Genomic DNA, 13,112 nt, shown 5'->3' with positions numbered 1-13,112 from the left:
ATGAGTGTGGAAAGTCTTTTACCCTGACTCAAAGCCTAAAAACACACCAAGTCATCCACAGTGGAGTTAAAGCGTACAGCTGTGACTTGTGTGGAAAGTCTTTTAACTGGGCTGAAAACTTAAAAACACACCAAGTCATCCACAGTGGAGTTAAACCTTACAGCTGTGACTTGTGTGGAAAGTCTTTTACCCTGACTCAAACCTTAAAAACACACCAACTCATCCACAGTGGAGTTAAAGCTTACACCTGTGACTTGTGTGGAAAGTCTTTTACCCGGGCTGGGGGCTTAAAAACACACAAACTCATCCACAGTGGAGTTAAAGCATACAGATGTAACTTGTGTGGAAAGTCTTTTACCCAGGCTCAAAGTCTAAAAACACACCAAGTCATCCACAGTGGAGTTAAACCTTACAGCTGTGAGTTGTGTGGAAAGTCTTTTACCCAGGCTGGGGGCTTAAAAACACACAAACTCATCCACAGTGGAGTTAAAGCATACAGATGTAACTTGTGTGGAAAGTCTTTTACCCAGGCTCAAAGTCTAAAAACACACCAAGTCATCCACAGTGGAGTTAAACCTTACAGCTGTGAGTTGTGTGGAAAGTCTTTTACCCAGGCTGGAGTCTTAAAAAGACACCAACTGATCCACAGTGGAGTTAAAGCGTACAACTGTCACTTGTGTGGAAAGTCTTTTAAATATCCTCATCAGCTGAAAAAACACCAACAGATCCACACCAGAAAGTAACTCTACAAGTGCAGTTACTGTGAGGTATGTATTTAGTTTTTTAGTTATTTAGTCTTCTCAATCCTGTCGTCACTGTGGTGGTGGGAAAGAGTTTCTCTGTGACCTTTGTAGAAAAACTTCCAATCATCAACGGGACCTAAAACCACATCAGCGTAGCCACACTGGAGACAAAATGAACTACTGCAAAGAGTGTGGGAGAGGCTTCCACACACCAAGTACATTAAAAATACATGAACTCTTCCACAGTGGGGTTAAAAAGCACATCTGTGACCAGTGTGGGTCATCCTTCACCACTGCAGGAGAGACACCATACAAGTGCAGACACTGTGACAAAAGCTTCTCACAATCAGGTCATCGTAACAAACATGAACGTACACACATGGAAGTGAACGTCAGCTGTGACCAGTGTGACAAGAGCTTCAGGAATCTCAGTTCATACTCCGAACACAAACGATCCCACACTGTAAATAAACTGTTTCACTGTTACCAATCTGCAAAAACCTTCACTTCATTATCTGCTCTGTGCAAACATCAGCCTGATCATGCAGGACTGAAATCACTGGATCACAATGAATCTGAAGAGAGAGAAAGATCCTCTTCTGGTTTCAGGGTCAGACTTAAAAACCTTGAGATCAGGCTCCACAGAGTTCAGATGGAATCTCCTGTAAAGAGTGTCAGCTGATGCCACACTTGGATCTGATGAGGTAGCTCTGATTTCTGGACCTGCAGTGAATAATCCTGAATGTTACATTTAGGAAGCTGCATGTATAGATATGTATATCAAGTTTATTTTTTTTCCTTTTAGGGATTTTAATTCTCTAAAATGTTATCCCTGTTACATTTTAACCTTTGTTCCCTTAGGACACAGTAGTGTTTAGTAGTTGTATTCATTTTATGTGTTACCTAAGTTAAATTTCAATCCTTCCTTCATATTTAATCTTTTGCCGTGGTAAAATCTTCTCTTAAATCATTTTCTCCCAAAACTACAAATATTTTCACAGCAGTTGCTCTTAAATCCTCCAAAATGAACTAAATCTGTCCACCAGCTTTGAAACAACACCTGCTGTGACTTTATGTCCAGAAAAAAGAAACTCAAGCTAAACTGGTTTTGAGCTGTACTTCCATGTAATACCTTTTTTTTTTTTTTTACCAGAAGATGGAGCAGTGAGTCAGTGTAATCTTTATTTAATTAGGCAAAGACCACATTCGTATTCACAGTGGCAGCAACGAAATGTTGAAAGTTAAAAACAGCAGCACACATCAGGACCATTTTAAAGATCACAGGTGACTACTTTTACTTAATTCGGATTCCTTCAAATTTTTGGCGCCTCCTTTCACTTCAGTGTATTTGCTGTATCCTTGAAGTCCACATGTTGTTTTTTAATGAATTCATTTTGATCCACATGTTCTGTAGCTGTTTTCCTGTTGATTTGAAGTTTGTATTATGAAATCCTGATAATATTAAAGTGTTAGTTATATTTGATGAACTCTGTGTAACGTTTGTCTTATTAAACAGTTTGGTGTGAAAAATGAAGAAATGGTCTCAGAACAAGTAGTTTGAGCCATGATTTCCGATTCAAACAAATTTAACTGTTTTCAGTGGTACATGTGGAGGTTTATCAGAGGAGGCGACTTGGCTGTTCTCCACTCACACAGAACAGGGTTCCTGCAGCTCATTAAAAACTCTGAAATGATCTTCAAGGACAAAATTCTTAGATTTTTCTCAAAAACATGCTGTGGGGTTGACGTTTTTAGAGAGTGTGTCAAGGCTTGTTTGAAGCCGCGGCCATTTTTTAGCACCTCCTGTAGCGATAGCTGCGTCCTCACACTGCATATGTTGTTTCCTACCTGGATGATGTTGTCATTCATAGTGATACCTCGGTGGAGCGTGTGCAGTGGTTGGTCACGGTCCCGGATTCCCTGAGGCAGGCAGGGCTGATCGCAAATCCGAAGAAGTGTGTGGTTGGATGGAGGGAGGTACAGAGTTTTTTGGTACAATTTTGAGAACCCATTTGGAGGCTGATTACACCACAGCGACATGATGAAGGCAGTCCCAATTCCAAATGCGGCCAGAAATGCGCCCTTCATTTCCCCGGACTTGAAGGATGAGTCAGGTGTATCATTTGCGGCCCAACATATCCCAGAATTCATAGCGCAGCTTTGACTGTGGCTAACTTTTTTTCTAAAAAATTAATAAAACGGCAGATGGCAGAAGCGTGGTGGCCGAAGAGTAAACTTTTAAATTTAAGTATTGAATTTTTCAACCTCATCAGTTAACGCTGTCCATGCAGATATGATAGATTTGTAAATGATTACCTAACAATCTTGTCAACACAAAGTTCTTTATTGACAGGCAGTGGGGAGAGGGGACACTTGGGCAGTGCATTTACTGCATGTAATGTGTTATCAACCTTTTCATCTTTTCTCATTACCCACAGCTACATCCACTTCTGTTGGGCTTAGGATACTCACTAGGGCTGGATATCATCACTGATTTCTATAATTGATTTGATTAAATTCAATTTTGACTCAGTAACTGTTTCAAAGTAACTGAGGATAAAACACAGAAAAACAGCAAGCTAAGCGTTTTTCAATTTGGTATTTAAAAAAATTATTAAACAGCAAAAATGAAGCTTTCTTTTGGTCGGAGAGGAACAAAAGCTGCAGCTCAGAATCAGTGAGATGTTGACTTTCTGCCCCGACGGCGTGTCCGTGTTCATGTCGTCGGGTGAGAAAGACGACATGTCACTGATGCATCGGGTCCGCGCTTTGTGTTCACGTCTTTGTGTGGAATCTGTTTACCTGCTCTCATTTATTGTTTTAGCTGTTTGGTGGTCATTGAAATAGTTTTGTGAGCTCCCTGCATTTCTGGCAAAATACATTTATATTTAGAAATCGATTCAGGATTTAATGAATCAATATCGCATTAATTATCACGTTATTAATCGATACCGACTTGGTATTGGATCCATTTTTGCCTGGTTAGATTGATTCTTTACTTTCATTTCTGCTCTTGTTTGCAATGCTGTGCATTCGGCAAAGACAAAACAGCCAGGTCACCGGACTCACTGCTCCCGTGTCAGCAAAGAGCAGGCAGACTTTGCTCCTCCTCCCCCCTCTTGTGTTTAGATGTTACGCTGTCATGTGACGTGACTTTGGGGGATTGTTAAGTTGTTTACATATTAGTTATATATTCACCAGTTGTTTTTGTTGTTGAGAATTTTAATTGTAATTGTTGTATTATAGTTTATCAACAGTACTTGTTTCTGTCATGGTCCTCAGTCTGCCGACTCAGTGTTTTGTGTTTCTTTATGCTTTTGTTTATCCTGAGTATGTATTCTGTTGTGATTTGCCATTTGTTAGGTTTCTGTTCTGTGCCTACCCTGGTCCCACTTCTGTGTTCTTTCTGTCTATGGTGTCCCACTGTCTGCGTGTGAATCTGTCTGTTTAAGTTCAGTGTCTCGTCTAGTTCTCTGTGTCTGTGAGTTTACTGTTTTATTCTGAAGGTCCCCGTCTCATGTGAGTGAGTTCAGTTTACGTTTCCCCTGTCCCGTTGGCTCTGATTTCTCCCAGGTGTGTTGCCCTCCTGTCTCCCATCCCCTGATTACTGCTGTGTCTGTATTTAAGCCCTGTGTGTTCTCCTGCTTGTTGCCAGTTCGTCTTTGTTCCATGGTGTCCTGTTCCTCGTCTGCGGCTCTCTGCCTCTCACCCTGTTTGCTATCATCTCAGGTTTGTTATTTAGTTTTCCCAGTTTAGGTTTCTTTAGTTTATTGTCCTCCCCCATTGCCGGTTTTGCCACTACTCCACTTTGTAAATAAACATCACTACCATTATCATCTACTGCTTGCATTTTGGGTCCTTTCTCCCTCCAACACCACACGGCTCGCCTCGGCAGTCGTGACACTTTCTTTCAATTTGTTTACTGGTTTGCATGCACTTTTTATTTTTCTAGATTTTTCTAAAAAATAGATTTGAAAAGAATTGATAACTGTAAACCACCACGGCAGACCCAATGGCATTTTCATGCTTCGCAGCATCATTCATTCTTACAAGTCATCCGGCTTGTAAGAATAAAGGCTTTGCACCCCTGATGATCCACCAGGACAAACTCAGCAGTGTGTGAGGAAGAGGAGGAGGAAGAGCCAGCAGCAGCTGACAGATGGAGAGACTAGACAGACTGTTCCCTGTTTGTGAAGGACTGCTAGAAAAGTTTAAAATAATTAATTGTCTGTCCTGAATCAGTCTTATTAGGTAATGTTAAAATAAGTTTATCATTTAAGCGTTTTCAGTTTGGGAGAAAGTACTCAGGGCCTTCAAGTTGCACACTATGAAAGGCAGCAACAAGTTTAATATTCAGAAACCTAAAGTATGTATCAGCAGCAGAATGGAGCTAAAAATAAATGTTTGTTTCAGTTATAAGAAGCTTTGAGTATTTAGTATTAGTAGTACTGCTGTGTTTGTTGAATAATATTGCTGTAATTGTTTATATGCTTTATATATTTTGAGGTAAGCTGATCTGTAGTTGTTGGAGTGATTTTGATAAAAGTTGTCATTGTTGTACTTAAATTTGTAAACCTTGTCTTAAACACCAGGGGTCCGTTCTTCGTACCTCGCTAAGTAAGTTAGCTGGATTTGATTGTTGACGATTTCGCGTGATCTTGGATCGTTCGGTTCTCCGAAGCTCATCCGGGACTTGCTGTCATAGCAACAGATCCGTAAGCGTAAACCTGCTTGGGAGCAGGCTTACTTTATGTAAACAGGATTAGATTGCGGCCACTCAGGTATGTCCGCTTCATTTATACGAAAGCAACAGCGATATTTTTCCACTGTTTTTCCATAAATAAATATTATCAATGTAACTAAAGATAATGCAGTATTTGATTCTTTTATTGATTTCATACAGATACATACAGGTCATTTCCTAAAAAAAGGGAAATGTACTATTAATCATTCTATTTCATGTATTTGATTATTTCAGATGTAATTCATATTTTAGAGTAGTAATAGTAAATTACTTCGTGTAATCAAGATGAGAGACCACGGCTATAAAAGCGAAAGTGGATTTGGGAAGTCTGTCGCAGCCATGTCCTGTCCGTTTGTACGCGAGCAACCCATTGCGGAAGGTGCAAGATTGATAAGGAGAGTTTTCAGAATTCAGCGTATATTGCGGGATAGACAGGATCCTTTAGCTCAGCGCGACAGTGTGCTCATAGAGAGATATCGATTTTCCCGTGAGGGTATTATTTACTTAACCAACTTGTTGACGAGGGGGTGCAGGACCACCACCTGTCTTTTTTTGCTCTGCCCTTTTCTTGGTTGCTGTTATAAACAAACAAACAGATTATTTCAGGGTCTCTTTTCAAGAGAGTAAAAGCAATATAAGTGATAAATATTACCATTCTGTAGAATATTCTTATATTTCACTTTTACTTGTTCCCATGTTCTAGTGGGTCCTGTTGTGGCTCTAATGTGAAAGAGGATATAATGTAATATAGTATAATATGATATAATGTAATATAATATAATAAATGTACCCTACCGCCTACTGGTGTTGGCCAGAGGGGCCGATGGCGCGATATGGCAGCCTCGCTTCTGTCAGTCTGCCCCGGGGCAGCTGTGGCTACAACCGTAGCTTGCCTCCACCAGTGTGTGAATGTGAGAGTGAATGAATAGTGGCATTGTAAAGCGCTTTGGGTGCCTTGAAAAGCGCTATATAAATCCAATCCATTATTATTATTATTATTAAATTACTTACGAGTTTAATTTGTCAGCAACTTTCTGCCAGCCCTGTTCCCTTGCGTTTTAATTAAACTCTGAAACTCCTGAAATCCCTCAATCAAGAGTTCTTGCTCTGCTGCCGAAAAATACTGAGCGTGCTCCTTCGACATTTTCGCCGACCAATCAAAGGGTTGCCGATCAATGTTTCTACTATCGATGCGTAGCCCCTTTTAAGCCACCCAGTGATCTCACATTACTTCATCCAGCTATACTAATCGTCAACAACAGGTGTGTTCGGGGAACCGGAATAGCGAGCTCAAAGTTGGCGCGATGATTTGATCTTGGATGTGTCATTTGATCTTGGATGTAGTAAGCAAGGTACGAAGAACGGACCCCAGGGCCCTGTTTCAGAAAGCCGGTTTAGTGCAAACTCTGAGTAAGTATACCCTGAGTTAACGAAAACTCTGGGTTTTCGGTTTCACAAAGCGAGTTTAGATTAATTCTGAGTGAGTTACTATGACGACACACTCCGTGAAGCTAACCTACCCCCTAGCAGGTTTACTTCAACTAACCCTGACTTTCTCCGCCTCTTTGTCGGAAACCTGACTGTAGGAAGTGTCAGACATGGCGTGCCCCTTCCTTGAAGAGCCAGTAGATGTTGAAGCCCAAATTCTCCGCAGAGCTCTCCGCCGGGAGAGAGTGATTAGAGCGCGTTTGGACATTTTATCATTTCCTGATGATTTTCTGTGTGAACGTTACCGTTTTTCAGCACAATCTATAATTTATTTGAATAACATCCTCAGGCCTAATATTGCTCATGTGACACATCATTGTCTCAGTTCTGTACATATTATTTTTATTGCACTTCGTTTTTTTGCAAACGGGAGCTTTCTGTATAATATTGGTGACGCTGAGCACGTTTCCAAGGCTACCGTCTGTCGGGCAGTCAGGAATGTTACAGTTGTACTGAAACGTCTCCTGTACTCGTTTGTGGTGTTCCCCGGTCATAGACCCACAAGATTTATCAAAGAGGGATTCCACAAAATTGCAGGTATCAGGATGAACAAAACTTAATTCATGATGTGGTGATACTTGAACTACTACTTAAATTTTACATTTATTTTCAGGGTTCCCAGGCGTGATTGGCTGTATAGATGGCACTCACATTCCAATCATTGCTCCTTCAGTAAATGAAGGAGACTATGTGAACAGGAAGTCTTTCCACAGCATTAATGTACAGGTACATAGTTCCCTGTAGCATTTCAAACTAACAAATTATTTCATTATAGTAATGGATGCTAATTTGTGTTCTCTGCACTGTGAAGATCATATGTGATGCTGCCAACATTATCACAAATGTGGAAGCCAAGTGGCCAGGCTCTGTTCATGACTCACGAATTTTTCGTGAATGTACACTGAGCACAAAATTTGGACATGGTGAGTTGAAAATACTTTAAAATATATAAAGACCAATTGCTACAGGGACATTTGAACTGAAGTGTATCCTTCTGTCTTAGGAGAGTTCACTGGCTACTTGCTTGGTGATAGGGGGTATCCATGTTTACCCTATTTGCTTACCCCTTACCCTGACCCTGAACCGGGCCCACAGCAGCGATATAATCTGACTCATTGCAGGACAAGAGCCAGAGTTGAAATGACTATCGGAATGCTTAAGGCCCGGTTCCAGTGCCTTCAAAGACTCAGGGTCACCCCAGAAAGGGCATGTGACATTATTGTGGCATGTGTGATTCTTCACAACATTGCCACAATTAGAGGAGAACACTGTCCTTCTGAACCAAACATCAGCAGTGATCCAAACCATGAACATCCTGACCCTCCCACGGACATACAAGATGGAAGAGCAGTCAGAGACACCATATGTCACCATCATTTCCTTTGACCCATCACCTCAACATGTTGAAAGAAGAATAAACAGATTTTTTGTTCAACTGGCTTTATTGGTCGCCTGTATTTCCTGTACACAAAGTATTAATAAGTATATTATTATGTTGTTCAAACACTGAAATAATTCGTCCATCTCTGACCACTTCACCCACCCTTAACTGATGTTCCAGCAGTAAAATCTCAATCTTGGTCTTTTGGATCTGCTGCTTGAAGTGTTCCATTTCCAAGTCGCATTTTTTTATTTTCTTGATCAAATAGGTCTTGTACAGCTGCTTTACAGGGAGCTATTGAAACACAGAAAATAGCATTGACATTCATAGTACATGCCTACCTAGGTTGGTTGTAAATCAGTGCTGAACATCTTACTGAGGAAAGGTTTGTTGGAGAAGTGGCTGGACCCTCTTCCTCTTCATTTCCATCATCACTCTGTTAGAGACATAGGAAGTCCATGGTTTTATTATAGTACCACATTTTATTCAATTGTTATATTTTCCATTGTAAGATGTAAACCTCATAAAGTGTCTCTGTTGCTTCCTCCTCTGTAACAGCTGTCAATGTTTCTTCATTATTTTCCTGTAGTAAAGAAATTAACAACATTGCTGTTCTACTGTAAACTCATATAATCTGTGGAGTATTAAGAGTACTCACAACTGCATGTTGGTCTGGCTCAACAGGAGGCTGCACCAGATGCAGTACACCATCAACTGATAGAATATGAGGTTTATACAGGTCACTTATAACTTACAAGGGACCAAATGGCAATTAACAAACGTATACCAATCACCTTACACTTCATTGTCATTATGCTCTCAAAGACAACCAAGACTGAGGGAAGGCAAAATCAGTAGGGAAATAACTTCACTACAAAATAATTCATTATGGTAAAGAGTTTATCAAATGAATGAGTAGCACTGCAAAGGTGACTGTGAAGAAAGGATGTATGCACATCATGTATTATTTTGAATTTACCTCTTATGTAGGCACTTGTGTCTTGCGGGGTTATTGACTCAGAGGATGTCCCCGCAAAGATGCCTTCAGCCACAGGGCGCCCACTGTTTTGGCTGAGGGCCAACTGCTCAGCCTCTGTGAGTGGTGGTGGTGGAGGACCCCCACCTGTTTTTCGGGCCTCCGCTTTTTTTCTGTTGGCTATAACGGGTCACATTTGAGCATACAGAGTAAGCAAATATGTACTTGTAATGTGCTCAGATAATTTCAATAAGTGCTTACAGAAAGAAAATTAATGTAGCCTCTAACTGCAATTGATTTACATAGGACAAACAGACCAAGCACTATGGCTCATAATACAATTACACCTTACCTGTTTGGACTATATTTTTATATTTCATTTTTACTTGCTGCCAGGAACATTTGGGGCCTGTTGGGTTGCACCTGCGCTCACATCACATCACAAAATAACATGTATAAAATAAAAAATAAAATAAAATATAATGAAATAACGTGTTAAATGGGTGGAAATCCCTAGATCAATGTTTAAATTAACACTCACGCATTGACTCTGTCGGCTATGTTTTGCCATGCATGCTCCTTTTCTTTTGCAGCTGAGGCTGTGTTACTTTTTTTCCGCAAAATTTGCATGTTATCGGCATATGCTGCCATCAGAATTTCGGCCTCAAGCGCTGTAAAATACATTGACCGCGCCTTCTTTCCCTCCGTCTCCATGGTGACTCGCTTAATCTGTGCTCCACTAATCAGGGCTTTATGTATCCTCGTGCGCGCGCTTAACTTGGGGTTAAAGCAACTCCGCGTTGATTGAACTAATTGTTATCAGCCTTTCTGAAACCGAATATTCCGAGTTGGGGAGTTCGGGGTTACTCAACCCTGAGTATCATTTTTAACTCTGAGTTTTCTAAACCCGCTTTCTGAAACAGACCCCAGGTACATTCTATGTAAAGGTTCTGGTTTCCTTATTTAGTAAGGAATGTTTACTTCCTGCCATTTATGGGCTCACCTGTGCTTGTATATGGTGGACCGTTAAAGGGGTTAAACCAGCCAAGCTCCAGACACCAAGAACCACCAATGCCTGAGGGAATCAGCCACCGGCAGGGAGTGTGGTGAGAGGAGATGGGCCTCCATATCTCAGGGGGCCTGAGATGTTCCCAGAGAGGTGTAGTCTAAGACCTTACTTGACATATAGACACAGACGTACAGACACAAACGTGCATTCCCACCCTCATGCACACATAAACAAATACTGGGCACTAACCCAATGTGGAGACAGACACAAATGGACAATCTACACCAGGGGCGATTCTAGGATCAGAGCTTCGGGGGTGCTGAGCACCCAGAGAGCTGCCCGGCCAGGCAAGATAAACTTTACACGTCACGATGAGACTTCTTCCCTGTCTCTGTTAGTCTCTGCATCCTTAAATATCTCCAGTTGTCTCGAGTTCTCTATAACTGTCTCCTTGGTGCCTTTAAACCCCTGTTCCTCCCTGTCCTCATTGTCTGTTGTCTTCTTCTCCGTTATCAGTCATCATAATTTTACCATCTCTGTGCAAGTCTGCAAATTTCTTTATTAAATCATAATATAAATTCATCAAGTCTCTCTGTGCCTGGGTCCTTGTCTCAAAACATGACATCACTGTTTTGTACATTTTAACACAATTTAACCCCCACATTTGTGAAAGAAAAACAAAACACTTTTTTGAAAAGTCTGTAACAAAACCATCGAACCTAATAAAGGTTATTTAAATGCTGCAAAAGAAGAATGGATTGGAATAGAAAAAATACATATCCTGACCTGAATTACTGGGGAAGAATAATGAATGATGCTCATAGTGAGTAAGAAGTAAACTGAGTGCATTTTTTGGACAGAGATTCACTTTTAATGTGTATGTATAATATAATACAGATACTTAAAAAAAAACACTCCCAAAACAGAATAAATTATTACAAATACATTATTACAAAATATTAATAAAAAAACCTATAATAATGGAGGCAACTTTACCTGTGGTAGAATGTATAAAATGTATGAAAAAAATCTTTACTGCAGATACTAATTTTACTAATTTAATAATACTAATTTTGTGTTGTAAGATTTATGAGTTTCATACTTTCATAGTGGTACTTGGGAGAGCTTGACATTTTATCAGGTGGTACACACTGTAAAAAGTTTGAGAAACACTGATAAGTGTATGTGTGCTTTTGGAAAACATTTAAAGCTGCAGTACAGAATCTTTGAAACCAGCTTAAAATATTTTTAGAATATAAACAGAGCATCTGCTTCTCTTTACAGCTCATCACTCCACCAGGGCACCATTTGGCACTTTCTGATAGTGTGCAAATGTGATGTACGTACTGCGGCAGTCATACAGACAACTGGACGGTCCAAAAGTTGGCCTACCTATTACTGGCTGAGGTTTTAGAAGAGTTATTGCTGAACCACATAAAAATATATCATTAATTTTAATCTCCCCAATCAATGATAATGTTATGTTGGGATGTTGTTAAAGAGGGTAAAAATGTTTCAACCCAGTTTTTTTTTTTAGCAGATTCTGTATAGCAGCTTTAATATAGGGAGAACACAACTTCCAGGTTTTTTCTCTTTGTCGGTTTAACAGTTTCTGTTTTGCCTGTCACTGTTCCCTGTCTGTTTTCTTACCTGGTTCTTACTTTCTCCTCACAATCTCCTCTTTCCTCTCTCCCTCTTTGGACTGACAATCATACACAAATAGATTGTATACAATTAGATGAAAAATTACATTAATATAAAAAAATACTATTAAGATCACTAATGAAAAAGTCCTCTCTCAGTGTACTTTCAACCAAAAGGCAAATAACCAAACCACATGAACACAACAATAAAAGATATAAATATTGAAACACTGATCCAACATTGTTCCTGATTCACAGATCATTTGATTTTACACTTTTACCTGAATGTGGCTCCTGTTTTTGAAAAAACTCCCTTATATCCCTTATAAACCTGGCTGTCTCTCTGTACACAAACACACACACACAAACACACACACACACACACAGCAGGAGTTATAAGGTTAATGGGCATTCAGTCAGTTAGCTAGTTAGTATCCATTTCTAACAGGACAGTGGTAACAACTTTAGGCTACGGACAATTTTAAGTTCTAGATTTTAAAGGCTGTAGGCTGTATACATTTCAGTGAGAGCAACAGGACGGTCAAATGTTGCTGATTTTACTACAGAGCAGGACGGATTGTAGGGTAGCAAACATTGTGGGAAAACAAGTTTTCAACACTGCAGGTTACCTGGGTGTAATGTTTTTCAGCTAAAAAGAAACATGGTCTGACTCCTACCTAACTATACAAAGAGTAACTGAAGGTTAAATGCAACTAATATGTCCTGTTTTAAGCCAGACACTTACACCTCCACTCAGCTGCGTCTCAGCCACCATCGCTCTGGCAGAAAGGGGGCTAGAGCCAGAGTAGGGGAGAACTGGAACAAACCATTTTGGGAGGGAGGGGGGGTTATCTATACTTTTGTTGTTAAAATGTTACGTCTCAACCAGAGGTGGGTCGAGTATCCAAAAATTGTACTCAAGTAAGAGTATCATTACTTTAAAATATTATTACTCAAGTAAAAGTGAAAAGTATTCGTCAAAAAAGTTACTCGAGTAAGAGTAAAAAAGTACTTGGTGAAAAGGCTACTCAAGTACTGAGTAAGTAGCGAGTAACTGTTTGAAATGTCCGATTTATTTTATAAATAAATGCTATCAGACAAACAAAAATAAATAAATATACAAATTTT

General features: G+C 40.0%; 1 protein-coding gene and 2 long non-coding RNA genes across 3 annotated transcripts in view; 1 reads left to right on the top strand and 2 right to left on the bottom strand.

Annotated features, from left to right (window-relative positions):
• Window positions 1-13,112, bottom strand: part of LOC146389750 (neural cell adhesion molecule 2-like) — a 631,716-nt gene that overhangs the window by 234,972 nt on the left and 383,632 nt on the right. The gene's annotated exons all lie outside the window — the stretch shown is intronic.
• On the top strand, window positions 7,406-8,563 carry LOC146389763 (uncharacterized). The gene is made up of 2 exons (XR_014798539.1): window positions 7,406-7,701; window positions 7,787-8,563. It is a non-coding gene; the product is annotated as an uncharacterized LOC146389763 (long non-coding RNA).
• Window positions 8,539-9,071, bottom strand: LOC146389762 (uncharacterized). The gene is made up of 3 exons (XR_014798540.1): window positions 8,877-9,071; window positions 8,733-8,792; window positions 8,539-8,650 (listed from the first exon to the last, which is right to left on the bottom strand). It is a non-coding gene; the product is annotated as an uncharacterized LOC146389762 (long non-coding RNA).

This window comes from Perissodus microlepis, chromosome 3, assembly GCF_051167445.1.
Source record: "Perissodus microlepis isolate ML-2025 ecotype Zambia chromosome 3, ASM5116744v1, whole genome shotgun sequence".
In the NCBI taxonomy this organism is placed as follows: domain Eukaryota; kingdom Metazoa; phylum Chordata; class Actinopteri; order Cichliformes; family Cichlidae; genus Perissodus; species Perissodus microlepis.
The sequence above is the reverse complement of the archived record's forward strand: the minus strand, read 5'-3'. Positions and strand labels throughout refer to the sequence as shown.